Consider the following 16,148-nt stretch of genomic DNA (forward strand, 5'->3'; position numbering starts at 1 on the left):
TATGAATATAACTCACTCGATATAAGGTTGAATTTCATTTATATTCTGCAACACAAGACGATGCGCTTCATCTAGAAGATCTCGACTTACTGTGCATACAACGCTACCACAACGACTCTGAATCTCAACATTTTCAACATCATTTAACCCAATTTTCTGTACACCAGTCATGTATTCAGAACAAAATTCAACTGCCTCTTCTGCAATATAGCATTCGACGATGCATCCTTCCGGCCGACTTTTATTCCTAACATACCCCTTAAGAATCTTCATATATTGCTCAAATGGATACATCCATCTTAAATAAACTGGACCACAATATCTTAGTTCTCTAACCAAGTGAACTGTCAAATGGATCATTATATCAAAAAATGCCGGCGGGAAATATTTCTCCAACTCACACAATACCTCAACAATTTCATCTCTTAACTTAGGTAACTTTAGCGGATCAATCACCTTACAACACAGTGACTTGAAAAACAAGCATAACCTTGTGATTACATCTCGAACTCTCCTAAGCAACACAGATCGAATGGCCACTGGTAGCAAATGTTGCATTAGAATATGACAATCGTGAGATTTCATGCCAGTCAGAATACAACTTTTCATGTCTACCAATGACCTTATATTTGAGGAATATTCATCTGGAACTTTTATATTAAACAAACATCTGCAAATTTCCATTCTTTCCTCTTTAGTAAGAGTGTAAGCTGCAGGAGGTAAATATGCTCGTCTCTTATCTGGTTTTGGAGTTATTTCATCCCTTATACCCACTGCAACCAAGTCTTGTCTAGCCTTAATTCCATCCTTAGTTTTCCCAGGAATATTCAACAAAGTGCCAATCAAACTATCACATACATTTTTCTCTATGTGCATAACATCTAAATTATGACGTATAAGTAAGAAAGGCCAATATTCAAGTTCGAAGAAAACAAATTTCTTTTTACAACACCCTTTTGGCTCCTCCACAACCTTGGCCTTGTGACTATGTTTCATCTTTGTAGGTGTACGAACTTTGGGCTTCCCTAACTTGAACACAATTTTAGACATCTTCTCAAGTACTTGGATCCCATTCAATGGCTCAGGAGCCTCCTCAAACTCTTGTTTACCATTGAATGCCTTCTTCCAAGTCCGAAGTTTATGCGTATTAGGCAAGAACTTCCTATGTCCCATATAACATATTTTCCGAGGGTGTTTCAAGTATTCAGAACATGTTTTTTCTTGACAAACGGGGCAAACTTTATATCCTTACACACTAAACCCAGATAAATTTCCATAAGCAGGAAAGTCATTAATTGTCCACAATAAGACCGCTCTAAGATTAAATTCTTCCTGCCTATACGCATCATAAACCTTAACCCCTTCATCCCACAAAGTTTTCAAGTCATCTATAAGAGGAGCTAGATAGACGTCAATATCATTACCAGGTTGTTTAGGTCCTGGTATCAACAAGGTCAAAATCGTAAACTTTCTCTTCATACACAACCATGGGGGTAGATTGTAAATAACAAGCATAACAGGCCAACAACTATACTTACTGCTAAGGGATGCGTGTGGATTAAACCCGTCAATCGAAAGACCTAGACGAATATTACGAGATTCATTTCCAAAAGAAGGCCACTTCAAATCAACTCTCTTCCAAGCAAGGGTGTCAGCTGGATGTCTTAATTTACCATCCTTTATTCTTTCATTAGCATGCCACGACAAACTTTTAGCATGTTCGGCATTTCTAAACAATCGGATGAAACGAGGAATTGGCGGAAGGTACCACAAAACTTTGGCAGGTACTCCTTCCTTGACATCGTCACCATTTCTTTTCTTCTGCCATCGTGACTCACCACAAGTAGGACACGATTTTGCGTCTGCAAAACTATTTCGATATAATATACAATCATTAGGACATGCATGAATTTTTTCGTACTGCATGCCTAATGAGCATAACGTCTTCTTTGCCTCATAAAATGAAATTGGAATTTCATTATCTTCAGGCAATAACTCCTTCAAAAAACCAAATAATTCAGTAATGCTTTTATCACTCCAGCCATGTTTAGCTTTTAGATTGTACAACCTAAGAAGCGCAGATAATTTTGTAAATCTTGTACAACCAGGGTAAATTGGTTTCTTGGCATCATTAAGGAGTCTCTCAAACTTATTTGGGTCTACTCCTGATCCATAATGTGCGTCGTCAATCATTTCATCTAATGGATCCCAGTTCTCCTCCACTATATTCCTCCTCACTCCTTTTGGTCTACTTGGCAGAGTTGGAGCAATCGGAGCTATCTCCCCATGGTAATACCAAATTGTGTAACTCTTGTCGATCCCATTGAAATATAAGTGTTCTTTAATCTTTTTAAGATCCATCTTTTTAACATTTCCACACTTAAGACATGGACAATAAGTAAAATTTGGGTCTTTCACATTTTCCGAACAAAACCTTAAGAACAAATCGACCCCGTTCCTATACTCCGCAGATAACCTATTCGCTGACATCCACTGTTTATCCATATATTCTCCTATGTCTATGGAAAAGAAAAGAAACAACACTAAATAAGCACGTGATAAAGTTGTATGTCTATATAAAACTAATTTTTTATTATCCTAGATAAAATCGGGCAGCATTTCCCCTATAATAGTGACCTAACCAACTGCATGTGTATAACAAAACAAACAATTCAAACAATATAAAATAAGTTTCTTCCTTATAGGATGTCTATATTAAACTAATTATTTATTATCCTAGATAAAATCGGGCAGCATTTCCCCTATAATAGTAACCTAACCATCTGCATGTGAATAGCAAAACAAACAATTCAAACAGCATACAATAAGTTTCTTCCTTATAGCTACGCAGCACACAACCAAATTTCTCAGAACCTACTTCACTAAATCACACAAGTTATCAACCTTCCGTTATCATCGCAGCACACAATTTTAATCTCAGAACCTACTTCACTATGGATGAACATTTAAGATATTCAAACTCCTCTAACATTTGTTTAATAATATTAAAAGTAGAAGTAAGAGAATATATATGTACCTCTTGCAGTCAATAATCCAAAAGCTAGCAAAATTACTTCACTTAGTAATTAAATTCGCTATTAAATCCACAAACCAATAAAATTAAATTAATAAATAATAAATAAAACATCACTAAATATCTAGCAATATATAACGTATTATTGTAATTTTAGAAACTTAATTACCTCAAATGTGTGATTGATATAGGAATTTTGATGCAAAATACTCTCTAAAATCTCACCACAAAAATCACAACCTATGAAATTAAATTAATTAATATGTTAAACATTACTAAACAAATATCACTAAATATCTAATAATAGTAAATGATATTGGTAAACAAATAAAAAAAATCTCAATGTGCCACTAATTATAACCTCAACAAAAAATTAATATAAAATTTCATAACCTAAAAACTTAATAATCAACAAAAACATAAAAATTTTCATATATTTATATTTTATAAATTATTTAATAAATTTATTTTAACATAACTATATATATAACAAAATAGTTACAATTTAAAAAAAAAATTCAAATATACAAAAATATATCTAAATTTCGAAATAAAAAATGATAAAAATTTAAAAAAATCATGAACATATATACTCTAATGAAATCTATACAATGTGATAGGTTAAATTAAAAAAAAAACTAAAAAATCATAAATCCCTAAAAAACTTCCATGAAAAAACCACAAAATCCTACAATGTATATGAAAAAATGCATAAAAATGTAAAACTAACACAAAATCATGTATATTACTCATCCTAATGCAAAACCTATGATTTATTTGCAAAATAATTAACAAAAAATCAAGAAAATTAAAAAAAAACTTACCTTAGAACCCTAAAAACGCAGCCCCAATTCGCCCAACTCTTCTCTAGTTTGCTCTCGGGTTCGTGTATGAGGAAGAAGAAGGCTGATATGTGGGTTTTATAAGTGGAGACATCCAACGTCTCCCACTGGGAGACGTGCCACGTGTCCCACGTCTCCCAAAGGGAGACGTTGGATGTACCCATGAACACTTCCCCAGCCTATTTCCAACGTCTTCCACCATTTTTAATGTCTTCCAATTGTAGCCATTAATATAAACTTTCAATGTCTAACACCCTTAGACATTTAAAACCCCTGATAAGTTTTAATGTCTTACACCATTGGTGTAAGACATTGTAGGGAGTCATTGTATATCAAATTTTTTGTAGTGTATCTTGTCCCTTATCCAAAACATTCTTATGTCTATATGTTTGGATATTTCATGGTAAACAAGATTCTTACTCAAACATATAGCAGATTGACTATCTGAGTATATCATTGTTTTGTCTTCTAACATTTTGATCTCTTTCAACAATCCCTTTATCCACACTGCTTCTTTGAAGGCCTCAGTTATTGCCATAAACTCAGCTTCTGTAGCGGAGAGTGCCACTACGGGTTGGAGCTGAGATTTCCTGCTGACGCAGCACTCATTCAGCAGAAAATAGAAACTAGTTAATGATTTCTTGTGCCCTTATTGGCTGCATAATCAGAATCTACAAATCCCTTTAAACTTATCTTCTCTCCATTCTTTCTAAACAACAAGCCATAATTCAGAGTTGACTTCAGATATCTTAGTAACCATTTCATTCCATTCCAATGCTCTTGACCCGGATTTGACATGTATCGGGCTTAGAGTGCTCATTGCATATGTTAGATCTGGTCGAGTGCTCACCATTGAGTACATTACACTTCCAATTGCCTCTGCATAGGGTACATTTGTTAGAATTTTATATGGACTAATATAATTACAAACATAATTCCATTATCACAATCATTTTCTAGAGTGCCTACGAATAGTTAAAGACCATAATGGGATGGTTAATATTAATCTGATTGCATTTGAGGCACATGGTAGCACCTTAAAGACTATAGGTTGGCCCATTAAACCATAGTGCACCATATCTAATAATATAAGCCCAATAGGCCCAATATACCCCTTAGGGTAAGAAGGCATACGAGACATATATATAGAACATATATGTTGTTGGGTGAAGATAAGCAAGTGGTTTTGGTAAGGGTTGCTCTCCATAAGTTCTCTCTTGTATTGCAATTTTCTAATTTTGTTTGTGTAGATCGTGAGAGATTCAAAGATGAACATTGGAGACTCAATGTCAGGTATGTTTTATCTCTGTATATTTAAATCAATGCTCTAAATAAAATGTGTTCTTGGATTGTTGCACGAGCATATAATGTTGTTTTGAATCTGATTTATGGATTTAAGGCTCATAATATTATTTACAATTTAACAATTGGTATCATGAGCAAGGTCATATGAGTTTTAGGGCTTGATTTTAGACAAAAAAACCCATTCTTTCAAAATCTGATTTTTTCTCAAAATTTTCGAAATCATGATAACATTAGATTTATGTTTTTGGATGGGTTTATCTTTATTTTGGGATGATTGTTTCTATGCCATTACTATTAAATACCAAGCTTTCTTGAAACACGTTAATGGAGGAAAACCCATTTCGGGTTCATTATTTTTTGCCATTATTTAGTGTTTTTTGAGTTAAATGGATGTTGGAAATTGATAGAGGGTTAAAAATGGAACAAAACCCCTCAAACGGAGTCGGATTTGGTGGCCGGAGACGTTGGTTCCAGTTGGGTCGGACCCGCGGGCCGAACCGGGTCGAAAACGACCCGGATGCCCATTTTTCAAAGGTTAGAGACGACGAAAAACGACACGTCGTTTTGCCTCTGTCAGGCAAAAATGACATGTCGTTTAAGGGAAAGATGCGTCGTTTTGGCTATAAAACAACATGTCGCTTTTCAAAAAACTACATGTCGTTTTCAAAAACTACATGTCGTACAACGTTAAAAAAAAACCAGACGTCATTTTGGGCGCGTGGGGGCACGTGTGTGGTCGCTTTTGGGCCAATTTTTACCATTTTCACTCATTTTTTAATACCATAGTTTGTATATGTTTATGCACAAGATTAATTCATGAATTTGGTTTCATAAATATATTTATATTTAATCTTTTGTGGCATAAATCTAATTATATATTATCAACAATTAATGTTTATTTTCTTGCCTATCGTAAGAATAAACATGTAAATTGTCTGGTGAAGATGATCATTTAAATAATTATTTATTTAAATTTTGTGTTTTTTCCTCCAAAATTACATTAAGATCTATATAAGTAATTAATTATCCTATCGATAATAATTGCTTGGTAAGGATGCTTAATATGGTGAAGAAAATTTATTAAACATTATGAATCACAATTTATCTATCCTTTCGATAGTAAATTAATGTATTTGATTATAATGTTTAATAGATTGTTCTTACTTGTGTATGAGTTCTATTTTTGTGTGTTTGTCTAAGAACTCTAGCATACATAATGATCATTTGTTATTTTGCGATCATATATTGATGAGAAAAGAGCACAAATGACATGGTTTATCATAACATGTATTTAATAGTTATTGTTCTTGTTTCTCATTCAGCTGTAAGCATTCCTAGATCTCCTGTCGTCTTGACGCTGAATGCAACCAACCACAGGTAGTGGATTGAAAATATCACGATGAACTTGACCTTCATGAAAATGGACTTGGCCTTGAGAATTGATGAACCATCTAAGCCTGCTGATGATGCTACTGAGAAGGATAAGAAATCTTACGAGGACTGGGAACACTCCAATCGTTGTTGCTTGATGCTTATGAGATATCACATGGACGAATCCATTCGTGATAGTATTCCCAAGTCTGAAAATGCAAATGATTTTCTTACTGCCATTAAGGAAAAGTATAAGAAATTCTCAAAGAATGAACACTTGAACATGCTACATCACACTATTTATGATGGTTCAGGTGACATTAGAGCTCACATTGACAAGCTCATGGGCCACTATCATAAACTTAAGGCCATGGATATGGACCTTGGTGAGGATTACATGGTGTGGTTGGTGATGGAGAACATTCCATCTCAGTTTGATTCAATCAGATCAAGCTACAATGCTCAGAAGGAGCAATGGACTGTTGGGGAGATGTCTGCTATTATTGCCAAGGAAGAGGAGGACATGAGAAATGGAAGGGCAAGAAGTATCTCCATGGTGACAAATCCCAATAATTCTCACAAGAGAAAGTTCACTCCTAGTAACTCTAGTGACCAAAAGCATCATAAGAAGAAAACAATTAATTCTGATAAAGGTGGAGAGTATTATGGACGTTATGATGAAAGTGGAAGGAACCCTGGGCCTTTCGCTAGGTACTTACAGGAATGTGGCATTGATGCAAGACATACAATGCCAGGAACACCCCAACAGAATGGAATTGCTGAAAGGAGAAATCGCACTCTTCTTGACATGGTGCGATGTATGTTGATTCATTCTAGTTTGCCGGAGTTTTTATGGGGTGAGGCATTAAAGACTGCAGCTTATATCTTGAATCAAGTGCCCAACAAGTCTGTCCCAAAGACGCCTTATGAGCTATGGTCAAGTAAGAAACCAAGCTTGCGTCATTTTCATGTTTGGGGTTGCAAAGCAGAAGTGAGGCCCTATAATCCATAGTCTAAGAAACTTGATTCGAAGACCATTAGTGGCTATTTTGTGGGCAACACCATTGGATCAAGGGATTCCAGATTTTATTGCCCATCTCACACCACCAGGGTTATAGAATCAGATAGGGATGTCTATTTTGAGGATGAATTTGGTTCAAGTCAAGGGTCAAGAGAAATTGTTTTCAGGGAAGAACACATTTTTGTCCCTGTACCTGTCACTTCCGCTCCTATTGATGACCCTGTGATTGAACAGATTCCGGTAAAAACTCATGATGAACCTCAAAATCAAGAACAAGGTGAAAATCTTGATATTGGGGATGATGAAGCTATGGTGAGAAGATCACAGAGAACCCGCAGGTCTGCTATTCCTAATGACTACCTTGTCTATTTACAGGAACATGAGTTTGATGTGGGAGACACTTTTGAGCCAGTTACCTATCAAGAAGCTATGAATAGTCCTCAATCTGTATTGTGGATGGATGCAATGAAAGATGAGTTGAATTCTATGTCACAAAATGAAGTTTGGGAGTTGGTTGAATTACCCAAAGGTTGCAGACCCATTGGATGCAAATGGGTGTATAAGAACAAACGTGACTCGAATGGGCAAGTGGAAAGGTATAAGTGTTGCGATATTTTTGCTATGCAAGTGCACACAGTCGCAATTTGTAATAAAATGGTAAAAACCAAGTATCGTCCTCAAGGACTGATTTATCAATTACCAGTCAATTAATTTCTTGTTCTATTTGATAAATTAAAATTCTTGATTTTTGTAAACACAGCAAAAGAAACTATAAAGTGCAGAAACAATAATTGAAAATTAAATGGAATAACAACTAATAGTACAACTTTTAATTTAACCACTGAAGAAACAAATAGGATATTTAATCTCATCGACTATCCTCCCTGTTATTCCCTAATGCAAAGTATGAGTTCTTCTTCTTTTTACCGAATTCAATTAACAAGTTGATACAGCAGCCTATAATCATACTATGAATTATAAACTCAACCTAGGTGACAATTTCCTATATTTCTATGGTAAATTAAACCACAAAGGTAGCATTAATCTTGACAACTTAATAAACAGTTACACAATTAACTCAGATACTTTCGTTCTAAATTAGAATTATGTCCAATATAACCACAGCAGATTTAAATCTCACTTCTCAGATTTTGACTTAAAAACATGTATGTCTGACTATAGATGGCCAATCAATAATCAGTCTATAAGAACAGGTTATATGGAATTGAATAAGATTGAAGAAGAATATAATTGAAATTGCATTAGTTCATAATAGGGGTTCAAGTGATTCAATTAAACATCCTAAACAGAAAATTAGTTCATAATCATAATGCTAATCACAACAAAAATTAAAGATAACATCAGGAAGAAGAATAAAAACATGTAAAAATACTCCAAGCCTTCAGCCTTCAAAACCAGAACTCCTCCACAGTCCGTACGTCCCCTCTTTTGTGTTTTTCGCCATATTAAAACCTAGGATTGAATTTTTAAAAGAGGCAGGCCGTGGCTCTACATGCACCATGTCGCGGCCCGTGTCTAAATTCCTGGGCGAAATGTTCTCTCCATGCCGCAGCATTAGTCAGCCATGCCGCGACCCGTGTTGTCGAATTCTGGGTTGATGCCCATCTATGTCACGGCCTTCTCTAGCCATGTCGCGGCCCGAGGATCTCCTTCAAAATAGTGGTTCTGTTTCACCACCTAGCCGCGGCTCTACTTTGCTCATGCCGTGGCTCTTAAGGGATTTCTCAAATTTTCAAGTTTTCACCCCAAAAATTCACCAACACTTCCAAATTATGTTGAGATCCATTCTTTCTCAAAATATGTTGAAAAACTTGGTTATTTCTTCCCTTTCGTTGACATTTTCCTCCAAGTGCTCAATTCTTCCTGATATTCACAAAGACAAACAAACAAAGCATAAACCCGCACTAAATGAAAGAAAAACGAAATAAAAGACTACTAAAAACATCACCTAAACATGACAAAAACTAGACTCAACAAACTCCCCCAAACTTAACCTTTACTCGCCCTCAAGTGAAGACCAAGTTAAACTAACAAAAAGAAACAAACACAAAACGAACAAGCTAAACCATCATTACCATCTACACTGCTTTTCCAAAACTCATGAAATCTCAATTGCAATATTAATAACCATAATTTCAGATCAATTGCCTTAAAGTCCAATTTGTAAAGTTCAATTAAGGAAATCAATAATATATCACGAAAATGACTACAATACTTGGACTCTATCATATATGCTCAACTCATTCCAGACAATTCCACAAACCAATTTTTCAATATGCTTGCATTACTTGACCTTCTCCACTAATGTCAATAACACTTGTTTTGAAATCAAAAGGACTTTCACAGGTTATAGCGTTAGGCTTAGGCAAGGGTAGATGAAATTGTCATTTAGGCTCAACATTACCATAAGCATATAAACTTTACACCCAATCTTGATATTCACAACACAATTTAACACAACCCAAAGATCCTCTTTATTTCTAAAGATTGAGAAATTTAAACACTAGAGAGTTTTTTTTTTTCTTTTTTTTATATACTATCTTTCCCCCCAACTTATGCATTTTAATGGGGACATCAAAAGAAAAATAGTTTCTCTCAAATCTCTTTTTTTTTTCTTTCTCAATCTTTTCTTGAATTTTTTTTTTCTATTGCCAACACCAATACACAAGAGTAATATCCATTATAAATCAATCCCCTTTTATAATTTATAAGCTCATGGTACAAATCTAGGAACTGAAAAATAATAAAGTATTCGGTTAAGCTCAAAACAAGTGTTTAACAATAACATGTCGACTTTTAGGCTCAAAGAGGGTATCTAGGGAAAATTAAATCAAGGTTGGCCTGAAAAGCACAATCGATCCAATAAAATTGCCTAAATCACTTTTCAAAACACATTTCATCAAGGATTTCGCCTCAAAGGCCAAATAATGCAAGTTATATCAAATTCAAATTGTCATACCACCAACCCTAGTCAAACATATATAATAAAATCCAAAATGTTGCATTTTCAAAACATATTAAAAATTTCCCACAAAACTTTTAAATTAAACTCTAAAACAATTGAACCAAGCACACAGTTGAATTCAATTTCCTTTTCACGAGCAAAGACAAAGCAACAACAGACAAGAATGATGGCTTAACAGTTACACTAAACAACACAGAAAATAACACAACAGACTAAAAGCTAAACTAAACAACGCACAAAACACAAATAAAACAAAATAAGCTCCCCCCCAAACTTAAGATGCACATTGTCCCCAATGTGATAAAGAAAAGAACAAAGGAAGAGAACTTACCTGACGCCACATCAGTATGGCGGAGGAGGGGGTGGAGGCGGCCACTGGTATGGAGAGTGCTGCGGCGGAGGAGTGAAGTAATTCTCATCAGCAGAGCTCATAGTCCACCTCGTTACTAAGGCATTCAACTCCTCTATGTGAACCCGCGCATACTCATTTTGTTGCACCATGAAGTCATTATAATGCTGATTTTGCGCATGATGCGATTGGATTAAGTATTGATTTTGCTGAATAAGATAATCCAATCAATCATGCGTGTGCTCATCAATAGGTCCACCAATTGCCAAATTCGAAGGTGGGTTACTGAGACCTGCTTCATCTGCTTCCTCTTCCTCAGCTTGATCAATGTCCACTGGTTCATCAGCCCGGCTATGCTTATTATGCTAGCTAGAGGAAGGCGGCGAAAGAGAAGCCGAAGGGAATGCCGTAAACATAGTCTGATTGATTGGCCCCATTGGCTTCCGGACTAGATCGCTTGGGTAGACTAGTACCTCATAAGTGTTGCATAGGGTCGAGAGGAAAGTACCATGGGCAACACCAGCTGTAGTATTGAATCTGTTGATGTTGCGAATGCTATAGCGAATTATTCGGCCCACATCAACTTTCATTTTGGTCATGATAGCATAAACCAACAAGCAGCGCTCTCTATCAACAGTAGAAAGATTAGAGGTCGGCAATAAACGTGAACTTACAAAATAAACCCATGCCTTCGCAATTGGATTGAGCTGCCACCTGTTCATGTCTTTGGGCTTTCCATTATGATAGTTGAACCGCGCACCTTCCATACTCAGAACTGCAGCCACAGCATCATAGTCTGGCTCATCAAAATGGGCCAACTGCCAATGTTCGTCCTCTTGTGCAGACAATGAAGGGAGGTGCAGTAATTGGTTAAATTAATAAGATTCCGTAGGCACCATTTTACCCCTAAATTTTTTTTGCTTTTCTGCATCAAGATATGGGAAGTTGGCAAAGAATTCAAACATCTGAGAGTAGTTGGCCGTTCCCACACAGGTAGAGTCGCAGAAGAAACCCCAATTACGTCGCAATATTTCAGCTCTGATGATATCATAAGCAGGGTTTTGTACCAAGGGTGCCTCATGAAACTCAAATCCCCTTTCCCTTACCACATATTTCTTATGAATCTTTTTAAACAAGTCAGCTGCTTCCTTATTGAAAAATAATTGTGTGTCATATTCAGCCGGGGGAGGTGGTGGTGGTTGAGTGCGAGATGAGGAGGCTTTCTTTGAGGGGGTACCTCTCGGAGGATTTCTCTTAGGACCCATTGTTTTTCAATACAAGAACAGACTAAACCCCCAAATTGGTTTTCAAGAACTTGAGTACAACTTCCCCTTGGTTTCACTCCCCCAAAAATTTCTAAGTAACAAAATCAAACAGCCCAACCACTAATCCCAGAAAAACAATTGACAAACCCCTTAAATGTCTCACAAGAAAAGCATAAAACAGTCCACAATACCACAATGTAATCTATTCTCCAATCAAAAGCACTAGAATAGATGTGAGACACTTACTTGAATGGCACAAGACTTCTCCTTTTTGTCTCTTTGGCTGATGAAAGTCTCAAGAATTGAGAGAGAAGAGGAGGCATGAGTAGGATGGCAAATTGTGAAAGTGAAAGTGAATGAGAATAATGGCTAATTTAGGGCTTTTTACCCCAGATTTCGGACACGGGCCGCGGCTCTACTTTGACCATGCCGCGGCCCGCATCAAATCTCTAGCCTAGAATGCCGCGGCATCATGGTATCCATGCCGCGGCCCGCCTCTCTTTTTTGGGAAAAACTGGGTTTCAATGCCGCGGCCCTCCTCATCCATGTCGCGGCCCGCCCCTAAACTTCAAAATTCGTGGGCCTCTGGAACCCCCAATGCCGCGGCATTATATGGCTATGCCGCGGCCCTTAAGGATTCTCCATTTTTTTTTATTTTTTTTTAGTTTTTTTTTCACGTTTTTCACGATTCTAAAAGTCCAAAAATAAACCAAATATCCATTGTTTAAAAATACAAAAGTAAAATAAATAACAAAGAAAACTTAGGGTGCCTCCTACAAGCGTTGTCGTTAACCTCATTTAGCCGGACGCTGAACCCCTCTTCAGAGAGGCTTCAGAAGGAGGATAGACTTTGCTTGATCAAAACTACCACCCAAGTAGGGCTTCAATCTCTGACCATTGACTTTAAAGGAATCACCTGAGTTGCCCCGAACTTCTACAGAACCATATGGAAAAACCTGAACAACAGTGAATGGCCCTGACCATCTTGACTTCAATTTGCCAGGAAACAGTCGCAGTCTTGAATTAAAAAGAAGTACCTGCTGCCCTGGTTGGAACTCTTTCCTGATTAAGTTCTTGTCATGCCAAGCCTTTGTTCTTTCTTTATAAATCTTGGCGTTCTCATATGCCTCATTTCTGAACCCGTCAAGTTCATTCAGTTGCAACAGCCTTCGTTCACTAACGGCACTCCAATCAAAATTTAACTTTTTCATAGCCCAGAATGCCCTATGCTCCAGTTCAACTGGTAAATGACACACTTTACCGAACACCAACCTGTAAGGAGACATGCCTATTGGTGTTTTGAATGCAGTTCTGTAAGCCAAATCGCATCATCTAACTTCTTCGACCAATTTTTTCTTGAACTGTCAACGGTCTTCTCAAGGATACTTTTGATTTCTCTGTTTGAAATTTCAGCTTGCCCATTTGATTGAGGATGGTAAGGCAAAGCTTTTCGAAGATATACTCCATAATGAGCAAGCAATGCATCAAGTTGTTTATTCACAAAGTGTTTCCCTTCATCACTAATAAGAGCTCGGGGAGTGCCAAATCTAGTAAAAATATGTTTATGCAGAAAATTAAGAACAGTTTTACCGTCATTGGCTCTAGTTGCTGCAGCCTCCACCCATTTGGATACATAATCTACTGCCAATATAATATATTCATTGTTGTAAGATGGTGGAAAAGGCCCCATGAAATCGATGCCCCATACATCAAACAGTTCTACTTCAAGAATCCCCTGTAAAGGCATTTCATTTCTCCTCGAGATATTACCAGTTCGATGATATCTATCACAAGCCTTGACAAAAACATTGGCATCCTTGAATAATGAAGGCCAATAGAAACCACTTTGTAATACCTTGGCCGCCGTTCTTGATGCCCCAAAGTGCCCTCCACATTGTTGAGTGTGACAGTGATTAAGAATGGACTGCATCTCTTCTTCAAGAACACACCTTCTGATAATCTGATCAACACAATGCCTATAGAGAATAGGTTCCTCCCAATAGTAGTGTTTCACCTTAGAAAATAATTTCTTTAATTGCTGCTTTGACATTTCAGGAGGCACAATCTTGGCAACCAAGAAGTTCACTATGTCAGCAAACCAAGGAACAGCTAAAGTCTCACTTACCCCAAACAACTGCTCATCGGGAAATGGATCATTGATTTGCACTGCTTTCTTATTTTCCGTCTCCTCCACCTCAAGTCTAGAGAGATGATCAGCTACCACATTCTCGCTGCCCTTCTTGTCACGAATCTCCATGTCAAATTCTTGAAGCAAAAGAATCCATCTAATCAGGCGGGGCTTGGCATCTTTCTTTGACATCAAGTATTTAATGGCAGAGTGATCAGTGTAGACAATCACTTTGTTACCAATCAGATATGGTCTAAATTTATGTTGATCCCAAAGGAGGGTGTTTTAATATTTAAACTCGCAAGTGCACGAATCGTTTCGGAATATAATGTTCATGTAAGTACGAGGTCGAACCCATGGGAGTTGACTAACATCAAAAGAAACTATTTCAAACAAAGCAAGAATATTCTAACCTAGTTCCAAATATTTGATGAGATTTTGTTTTAGAAAAATAAAAGACAAGTAATAAAAAGATTAATGATTAAATAGAAAAATGGTTTTCAAATGAGATATGTAAAATAAGATTATTAAGATATTAGAATCCACAAAATGCAAGTTCAATAGTATTTATAAGTATATTGATTCCCAAGTTTAGATATAGTTGAAATAAATCACACTATACTTTTTTCAAAATACATTTTCTATTCAAGCACAAGTTACTTTAAAAATGTAGGATTTTTCTTCACTTATATAAGACATAATTTCTAAGCATTAGTTGTGTTACAACCTAATGAAACTACAAAAAATCAAAGAGATTATGTTTAGGCAAAATATGATACTTATGCTCTAAGAATTAGATGTGAACAATTTAATGAAAAACATTTAATCAAAGAATATCATATTTTTGCATAATGAAGAACTAAGTGTAAAATGCTTTAACAATCAACACTAGATGAAAAATGAATATCTTTGATAGAAAAATCCATAAACAATGTTGTACAAATGGGAAATCAACATACAACAAAAAATACTATCTAGTTACATTTTGCTTCATCATCATCTTAATAACCTTTGAAAAAGATTAGAAGCTCATAACTAGATTGAAATAAAAATTACAAAATAACATACTTGACATGCTCTTCAAAAGATGAAAATGGTAGATAGAAAATAGTGAAAAGAAGAGAGAAAAATATGTGTAGAAGATGTTGAAAAGATGAAGAAGAAGAGCTCCCCAAATGGTCTTACAAGACTTTATTTATAGGCAAAATATGGAGATTAAATTAATCAAATTAAAATAAATAAATTGATTAATTTAATTGTGTTGGGAAGTGGTAGGATAAATAGAGTAAGTGTAAGAGTATTGGAAAGATGAAATGTTTGGTTGGGTAAAAGATTAGTGAAAAGCTAGGGTAAAAAAATAAATTAGGAATGTTTATTTAGGTAAGAAAAATGAGGAAGAGTGAATTGATATTTGAGTGAAAGGAAAAAATATTGGGAAGAAAAATGTGACTTTTTGGTCTTTTTGGTGGCTGTTTTGTGCTGAAGGAGATAGCTGGCGTGGTGGGCCTGACTGTGGCGTTGGGCCTGAAGAGGCAGCCAGCCCAAATGGAGCAGCTGGTGTAGGGGCCTGGCCTGGGCTTCGGTGGGAGCAGGCTGAAGAGGCCATATGCTGAAGTTGGCTTGGAGATGCATCACTCGGCTGGGAGAGCTTCAGGTGTGATGTTGCTGAAGAGGCTATATGCTGCTTGTCCGTACGGCTGATGAAGAGGGAGTCTCATACATGATTGCTGAAGGAGTTGTAGCAGGCGGTTTGGGCCTTGGAGCTGGGCTCATTTGGGTTTTCAAAAACGCCACTTTTCTTCATTCTTTTCCTCACTTTTTAAAACCCAAAATTGCACTAACTTCCC

This window comes from Humulus lupulus, chromosome 2 (genome assembly GCF_963169125.1).
Source record: "Humulus lupulus chromosome 2, drHumLupu1.1, whole genome shotgun sequence".
Lineage (NCBI taxonomy): Eukaryota > Viridiplantae > Streptophyta > Magnoliopsida > Rosales > Cannabaceae > Humulus > Humulus lupulus.